Raw genomic sequence first — 9,108 nt, 5'->3', positions numbered from 1 at the left:
TTCAGGTTCTGTAGTGTCTGCATCAGAGTGTTGCTCTTTGAGGACTTCTGACAACATGTTTCACACCTCGTCCCTCTTGGATTTTGGAAGGCGCTTCAGATTCTTAAACCTTGGGTCGAGCGCTGTAGCTATCTCTAGAAATCTCCCGTTGTACCTTCTTTGTGTTTTTTGTCAAATTTATAGTGAAAGTGTTCTTAAAGTGAACAACATGTGCTGGGGCATCACCCAAGACTGCCATAAAACGAAATATACGGCAGAATGCGGATAGAACCATGGAGCAGGAGACATACAGTTCTTCATCAAGGTCTTCAGTCACAAATTAACGCATTATTTTTTTAACAAGCGTTATCAGCATGGAAGCATGTCCTCTGGAATGGTGGTTGAAGTATGAAGGCATATGGATGTTAGCATATCTGGCACGTTAATACCTTGCAACGCTGGCTACAAAAGTGCCATGAGAGAGCCTGTTCTCACTTTTAGGTGACGTATATAAGACACGGGCAGCATTATCTCCAGTAAATGTAAACAAACTTGTTTGTCTTAGCGATTGGCTGAACAAGAAGTAGGACTGACTGGACTCTAAAGTTTTACATTGTTTTCTTTTTGAGTCCACTTATGCAACAAAAAAATCTACATATGCAAGTTGCACTTTAATGATAAAGAGATTGCACTGCAGTACTTTATATTTTACAGTGTAAATATTTGTAATAAAACTATATATAGTGAGCACTGTACACTTCGTATTCTGTGTTGTAATTGAAATCAATATATTGAAAATGTAGAAAAACAAAAATAAATTTAAATTGGTATTCTATTGTTTAACAATGTGATTAAAAGAGATTAATCGTGATTTTTTTAAAGTTAATTGTGTAAGTTAACTGCGATTAATTGACAGCCCTAGATTTGAATTTTTCTGTCACATGCAGGACAAGCTGGAATAGCTGTGTCTATTGGGTTTCCGGAAAACCCAAAGCCCGCCCCATGCTAACGCATCCCCCCCCCCCAGCGTAAGGGGAGGTTCCACAGGGCCTCAGAAACCCACTAATTGCGGGGGACAACTAATAAAAGAACAGGGACAGGAGTGCGGTCAAAGGGTCATAAGAAGGGAGCCTGACGGGGACACTGAGCAGAGAAGCAGAGAAGCAGCCTCCACTGCTCCTCGAAGGCGTCAAGGGAGCCAGCGGATGCCGCCCAGAGGAACTCTGCCCGGATACGTGAACGGACTAAGGATCGGAAACAAGCCCCACAGTCGCAGGAGCCTGGGGGGAATTGTGCTGTGAAATGGTTTCCTGTTCTGACATGTCCCCAATTGCCCTTTTTGCCCTAACAGGCTGCAGCGCAACATCCATGTTTTGCTCCAGCTCATTCCGTCCTCCCAGGGGCCGGGGAAGGGAAATGGCTGCGGTGGAGCCAGTTGAGGGAGGGATTAGCAGGGAGTTGCTGGCGGGTTCCCTTTGCGGGGAGAAAGGGCCGTAAATACATAGGGGGTGGGAACTTCCAGGAAGGTTGGTCTGGGTGGGAGAGGGCAGGAAATCCCCAGGGTGGGGGACAGGGTGTGACAAACCTGCTGGGATTTGTTTACTGTGAGGCTCCAGCATTTCTCATGTGGCCACCAGGGGCTTTTATTGTGGCCACAGCCTCCCGGGCTGTAACTGAGGGAGTGCGGTGGGGCTCAGGCTTCAGGCTTCTGCTCTGGGATGGTGGGCGGCAGGCTCAGTCAAGATACATGGAACGTAGGCTGGGTGGGGAGAAGTCTGTGTAACTCATCCAGTTATTGATATACATGTGACCTCAAATATTACCAATCTGTGTGTCCCCCCACACACAACCCCCCCCCCAACCAACCATCTCCCAAACAGACCCTCAGTCCGGAAAACATTCATCCCTCATATTGTTAAAAAGATTCAAAGGAAACAGAAGAATCCCAGCTTTTAAAACAATCCTCTAGCAAGACAAAGAAACTCACATCTGTAGACTCAGAAAACACTCCCAAGAAATTTTAACAATATGTTGTTATGAAGAAACCAAAGTGATAAAGAAACCTGATTTTTCAACTACTTTAAAAAAATCTTCTCAAATCAGCATCTTTAAACTGAAACTTTTTCTGCTTTTTAACCAGACAATTCTCCGCAGAAGGAGAGGCACTGGTCCTGGAGACACTGCAATACCAGGTCAATGCATGGGGTGGACAGAGCAAGCCCCTATTCCATCCCCTTGTTTCAAAAATCAATTTAATATACAGTCCTCAAATAAAGGACCTATCAGATACAACTTTAGATAATGTTTCTTCAAGGTTCCCAAGACACAGACCAGGTTTTCATCTCGAGGCCAAAAGACCAATAACATCAAGACAATTGATCACGGCCTTGGATAGGCCAAGAGACTACTCACCCCATCTGAGCTCAACGAGCCAACTGATAAGAACAGATTTAAATTTTATTAGAGAATATTTAAAATAAACGATACAAAGTGTTTGAAGCGTTAGTTATTGTGTCATTGGGGGTAACATACAGGTTGTGGGGGGATGTTAGCATTTTGGTGTTAGGCAGCATATACAGATACACAGTCTGTCATGTCCCCAATGCGGGGTATACGGTGAGAGAGTTCAAGGTACAGCCAGCAAGCAGTGAGGGCACATCACTCATACAAACAGGTTATGGATAGTCGTGGGCGTGAGTAAATGAGCGGACTGGGTAATGATGATAGGGTGCCCCTCACAGGGCAGAGTTCAGTGTGGTTGGTTCAGGGCTCAGGGGATAAAGTCCAACAGGGGAAGTTTACAGGTCTCTTCCCCCTTGCGGGTGCGTGGAGTCACGCCGGCTCACTCTTGGTATTGACGGTGGCCGGTGACGTGCTCTGTGTAAATGTCTCTGGACCACCGAATAGCGTCCGAGACCATTAGGCATCTCATGAGCCGCGCGTAGCGACGGCCCACCCCACAGGTCCGCAGCACGCGCTCATTAAGGGGGTCCCAGGCACCCAAGGCCCCAACGATCAGAGCGTCAGTGTAGACCTCGTAGCCCTTTGCTCGCAGGGTGTCAGCCAGGGGAGCGTACTTTTCGAGTTTGCAGGCTCGGGCTTGGCGGAAGGCCGTGGTCCTATTCTCGAACGGGACCGTCACGTCGACGAGGATGATCTTTTTCCGGTCCTCATCCGTGATGACGATGTCCGGGCGCAGCGGGCTGTCGGTGCCGGGGATGGCGCGATTGACAGCGATCTCTCCCAGGTGCGGGGCGATGGCCTTCACCAGGCGGTCCTGGACGGCGTTGTGGCGCAGCTGCCAGGCTCTGCCGTGGGGTCTACAGCTGCACAGGACGTGGGGCAAGGTCTCCATGGCATACCCGCACCTCTGGCAGCGTTTGTCCGGGTTCCCGTGGCGGATGGCTCCGTTGAGAGGGACGCAGTTCAGCCGGGCGCGGTGTATGAACCGCCAGTCGGCGAAACGGATGAAGCTGCCTGAGGGGAGGAAGTGGTTGCTGGAGTCCCACTTGCTGGTGACCTCAAAAGCCTTGCCCTGGTCCGGCTTTTTCTTCAGGGTGTCCACGTAGAGCGCGCGGGTGGCGGCCTTCAGCGACCTCTCCAGCATGCCTCTGGCTCCAGGGCTGACGATGGTGTTGTCCTCCGTCCCGATCTGCGGTATCAGGACTCCTGGCTCCCGCCGATCTTCGCTCCATACCCAGCGGCAGCCCAGTCGCTTTCCCAGTCGGCGGGTGGCGTTGCGGGCGCGGGACCACAGCGAGGCGACGTCGCCCCTGAACGGGCCGAATTCTCCATCCAGGGAGCCGCTCAGGAAGGTGGCCACGTCTTGGTCGGAGGGGGGGTCTGCCGATTCGCCTCGCGGTGGCAGCGCGCAGGGCGGTCGTCGCGATGTTCTTAACTGTGGCGTCCGGGCACGTCAGGAGGCGGAAGGCATGCGTGACGACCGCGATGTCGCAGAGGTCTCCCATGCGGGGGACGTTGGCGCCGCCGTGACGGTGGGCGATGTATACGAGCTCATTGCTGGCGTTCTGGGGTAGGGACAGCCACTTCTTCACCAGCTGCCAGATGTTGTTGTCCGCCTTGTTGAGGGGCACCTTTGCCACGGCGGATCCTCTCAGGACGAAGGCGATGCCGGGGATCAGGAAGGTGTTGAGGGCATTGATTTTCTGCCACGGCGTCAGCAGGGATGCGTCGATCTTGGCGGCGTCCTGCAGGATCTCCCGGATGGTGTCCTCGGGGGTCTGCCGGATGCGGAAGCCTGTCGGCATGCCGAGGTGCTGGTACGCCTGCCCCTCCGCCATGGGGACAACGGACTCGCCCTGGATAAGGAACTCCGTCGTCAGCACTGAGTCCCTCTTGTTCCCGTCAACGTGGAGGGACGCGCACTTCTTGGCGTTGAAGCGGAGTCCCGTCCAGTCTGCGGCTCTCCCAATGGTGTCGAGCATGCCCTGGAGTCTCTCGGGGTCGTCTGCGATCAGGACCAGGTCGTCCGCGTAGGCCAAGACGCTCACTCTCTCGCCATGTAGGTCGAAGCCGTCAGTGCTGTTGGAGATCGCCCGCAGGAGCGGCTCCATGGTGAGGTTGAAGACGATGGGGCTGAGGGGGCAGCCCTGCTTCACGCCACTGCGGATAGGGATCTCGGCGGTCTCTCCTTCCACCGAGCGGATGGTGGTGCTGCAGCCCTCGTAGAGTTCCCGGATCAGGCGAAGGAAGGTCTCCGGCATCCCGAACTCCCGTAGCGTGCTGAAGATGTGGTGGTGGGGGATGGACCCGAAGGCGTTGGCCAGGTCGAGCCATGCTACCGTGCACTGCTTCCGCTCCCTCCTGGTCGACTGGAGGACGGTCTGGAGCAGGAAGTTGTGCTCGTAGCACCCCTCCGACGGCATGAAGCCCTTCTGGGCCGGGCTGATGGCTCCCCCGGTCGTCGCCCACTCCGTGACCCTGGCTGCCAAGCAGCTGGCGTACAGTTTGTACATCGTGGAGCAGAGGGAGATGGGTCTCCAGTTGCTGGGGTCATCTCGCTCGCCCTTTTTGTGGATCAGGACGGTCATGGCCTTCTTCCAGGAGGTGGGCGACCGGCCGAAGCGCCGACACAGGTTAAAGATGCCGGAGAGCACGAGGCAGCCGGGGTCTCGCTTCTTGAGGAGGCTGTAGGGGATGCCATCTTTTCCGGGCGCGGTGTTTTTGGTTCTGGAGAGCTGCGCCGACACCTCTTTGGACGTGAAGTCGGCCTCTAGACCGTCTGTGTTGGCGACGCGGGGCAGCGGACGGAGGCACTCCGGGCGCTGCGCGTCGTTCCTGGGCGGAAGCAGAGGCTGAATGAGCTCCCCCTTCACATCTAGTGAGGAGCTGGGGGAAAGACTTCAGGAACAGACCGCGTTTGCATAGACACACCTACTCTGCCTAGCTATGCAGCATGATGGGGACACTTTCCCAAAATGACCAGTTTTGGCTGGTGGCAGGTTACAAATCACTTTAGGATTGAGTGGAATGAAATGTTGTTATCCTTCCTGCATGAGTGAAGGGCAGCAGAACATACCTAGTCGGTCCTGATGGAGGGGTAGGTGGGTGAGGAATAGCTTTCATTGGACTTCATAGAAGTGATTGAGAACGTCACCCTAAAACAGTGGTCCCCAAACATTTCACACTGTGCCCTCTTATCCAGTTGGGGAAGGGCAAAACCAGAGCTTGAGGCATTCAGCCCTGGGTGGTGGAGCTCAGACTTTTGGCTTCAGCCCCAGGCACTAATGCCAGCCCTGGCAACCCCATTAAAACAGGGTTATGACCCACTTTGGGGTCCTGACCCGCAGCTTCAGAACCACTGCTCTATGCTGAGGGGAGAGAGTTTTCCTGTGGGTGTAGTTAATCCACTTCCCCAAGAGGTGGCAGCTATGTCAGTGGGAGAAGCTATATCGGTGGGTGTGCAAGCTGTGGTGTTCACCACATTTAAGAAGTTTAATCAAACCCCATTTTTAAAACCACTTCTGGTCTGGGAATGGCAAAGGATCTCGAGGAAGCAGGGTCTGTCCTTCAAAGTCTTGGAGATCATGAGTCCATGGTCATCGGGGTATAGCTTAGTGGTACAGTGCTTGATGGTAGATCAAGTGATCCTTGATTCAAGCCCCAGTGTTCTCTTATAACCTTCTTTCTTTTTTTTTAAAAAAGGAAAACATTTTCATTTCCATTCTTCATTCTGTTCAGGGGCTCCACTATACAGGGGTGCTTGATATGAATGTAAACACTCAACATTTCACTGTCCAAATGCACAAAAACCTAGCAAAGCTGTCCATCAGCTGAAATCAGTTCCAATCCTCTAAGTGTCTAGTTTATGTTTTCATCAATTAAACAAAGGTATCATAGGAATGTACATTTGAAGATCCCTCTTCTCCAGGAGCTGTGCTGTGCAGAAGAACAAGAGCCACATCCAGCTACAGTTCAGGAGTCTGATGACCAAAGAGCCAATAAATGTTCTGAGGGATGGAGAAAAATGCCTTCTAGTGAGCTCAACCTGTTTCGCTTATCAAAAGAAGATTGAAAGGTGACTTCATTGAAGTGTTGAAGGGCCTTAATGGAGAGAAAAGGTTGTGTATTAAAGGGCTCTTTAATCTAGCAGAGAAAGGAATAACAAGACCCAGTGGCTGGAAGGTGAAAAGAGACAAATTCATATTACAACTAAGGCACAAATATTCAACAGCGAGGATGATTCACCACAGGAACAATCTACCAAGGAAAGTGGTGGATTCACCATCTCCTGATGTCATTTCATGAAGACTAGATGCCTTTCTGGAATGTGTTTGCTCCAAAAGTAGCTCTTGTGTCATACAGGAGGCCTGTGATATGCAGGGGTCAGATTAGATGCTCTAATGGTCTCTTCTGGCCATAAAGTCGACTAATTTCTCAAAAACTGAGTGTAGCATTGGGAGCAGCGTCTGATGTTTTCCTGTCTAGCCGGCTTGCTGCCTAGAACGAACGCTCCTTGAGTGGGGTGATCCACAGGGAGTAGCTCAAACCTCCCAAGTGCCTGGCCAGGGGCAGGACATTAGCCCAGCAAGGGAGGGGTGTGGCAGTGACATCACAAAGGCTTTTGCAGGACCTCAGACTATTGGTCAAAGGTGGTGGGGAGGTGGTGACCTCACAGAGAGATGCTGACATCAGCCAGGCAGGACAGGGGCGAGGGGCCAGGGAAACCTCAGAGACCCCTGTGGCTTTGCTTCAGCAAGTCTCCTTCTCCAGGTCTCTCTTTGAGGACTGAGAGAGTATTCGGGTTCACGGACGTGAGCGCCAGGAGGAACCTCTTTCGAGTTTTCTCCTTCCCTTTTCCTGATTTTACTAGAAAACAGCCGTCCCTGTTTAGAAGGTAAGAGCCTCCTTGAGGTTTGAAACCTGTTCAGTCTGATCCATCTGGTGATGAAATCTAAGCATGGAAAACACGAGCTTAAGGAGGCAGAATTTTATTCCGTACCTGGGATTTTGTCCCTTAAAATCACTGGGGACATTAGGGTTTGTTCTCTTTGTTTCACCTTTTCCTCCATCCATCCCTCCCTCCTTTCTCTTCGTCTCTTGCTTCTTTTGTCCTTTCTCCTGTTCCCCTCCCAACACCAGGAACAGTGTCGGAGTGTGTTTGAGGCGGGGCAGAAGAGGGGATGGGCAGCACTGGGGAGGGGAAGCTTGGGGGTGTTGGGGCGGGGCAGAGATGGGGATGGGCGGCACTGGGGAGGGGAGCTTGGGGGTGTTGGGGGCGGGGGCAGAAGAGGGGATGGGCGGCATCGGGAGGGGGAGCTCTGGGGGTTGAGCACGGGGCAGAGAGGGGATGGACGGCACTGGGGATTGGGAGCTTGGGGGTGTTTGGGGAGGGGTAGAGAGGGGATGGGCGGCACTTGGGGAGGGGGAGCTCGGGGTGTTTGAGTGTGGGAGCAGAAGAGGGGATGGGCGGCATCGAGGAGCTCTGGGGTGTTGGGGCGGGGGCAGAGAGGGGATGGGTGGCACTGGGGAGGGGGAGATCGGGGTGTTGGGGCGGGGTCAGAGAGGGGAGGGGCGGCACTGGGGAGGGGGAGCTCGGGGATGGGCGGCACTGGGGAGGGGCGCTGGGGGTGTTTGGGGCAGGGGCAGAGAGGGGATGGCGGCGCTGGGGAGGGGACCACGGGGTGGGGTTGGGGTGGGGACAGAGAGGGGATGGGCGGCACTGGGGAGGGGGAGCCTGGGGGTTGGGGGCGGGGCAGAGAGGGGAGGGGCGGCACTGGGGGTGGTGGAGCTTGGGGGTTGGGGCGGGGCAGAGAGGGGATGGGTGGCACTGGGGAGGGGGAGCTCTGGGGTGTTGGGGCGGGGCAGAGAGGGGATGGGCGGCACTGGGGAGGGAGAGCTCGAGCGGGTTGGGGGCGGGGCAGAGAGGGGATGGGCGGCACTGGGGAGGGGAGCTCGGGGGTGTTGGGGCGGGGCAGAGAGGGGATGGGCGGCAGTGGGGAGGGGTAGCTCGGGGGTGTTGGGGGCAGGGGCAGAGAGGGGATGGGCGGCACCGGGAGGGGGAGCCTGGGGGTGGGGTCGGGGCAGAGAGGGGATGGGCGGCAGTGGGGAGGGGAGCCTGGGGTTTGGGGCGGGGCGGAGGGGAGGGGCGGCACTGGGGTGGGGAGCTCGGGGAGGGTTGGGGCGGGGCAGAGAGGGGAGGCGGCACTGGGGTGGGGAGCTCAGGGGTTGGGGGCGGGGCAGGGAGGGGATGGGCGGCAGTGGGGAGGGAGCTCGGGGGTTGGGGCGGGGCAGAGACGGGGATGGGCGGCACTGGGGAGGGGAGCCTGGGGGTTGGGGGCGGGGCAGAGAGGGGAGGGGCGGCAGTGGGGAGGGGCAGAGAGGGGATGGGCGGCACTGGGGAGGGGAGCCTGGGGGTTGGGGCGGGGCAGAGAGGGGAGGGGCGGCATTGGGGAGGGGGAGCAGGGGTGTTGGGGGCGGGGCAGAGAGGGGATGGGCGGCACTGGGGAGGGGAGCTCGGGGGTTGGGGCGGGGTCAGAGAGGGGAGGGGCGGCATTGGGGAGGGGGAGCAGGGGGTTGGGGGCGGGGCAGAGAGGGGAGGGGCGGCACTGGGGAGGGGAGCTCAGGGGTTGGGGGCGGGGCAGAGAGGGGAGGGGCGGCACTGGGGAG

At 55.7% G+C, this 9,108-nt stretch overlaps 1 pseudogene; it reads right to left on the bottom strand.

Moving 5' to 3' along the window:
* Window positions 1-2,134: 2,134 nt before the first annotated feature.
* On the bottom strand, window positions 2,135-2,387 carry LOC120376483 (annotated as a pseudogene).
* Between the last annotated feature and the right edge of the window lie 6,721 nt (window positions 2,388-9,108).

The sequence above is a fragment of the Mauremys reevesii genome, linkage group 12, assembly GCF_016161935.1.
Source record: "Mauremys reevesii isolate NIE-2019 linkage group 12, ASM1616193v1, whole genome shotgun sequence".
In the NCBI taxonomy this organism is placed as follows: domain Eukaryota; kingdom Metazoa; phylum Chordata; order Testudines; family Geoemydidae; genus Mauremys; species Mauremys reevesii.
Note: the sequence above shows the minus strand (reverse complement) of the source record. Positions and strands in the feature narration are given on the sequence as shown.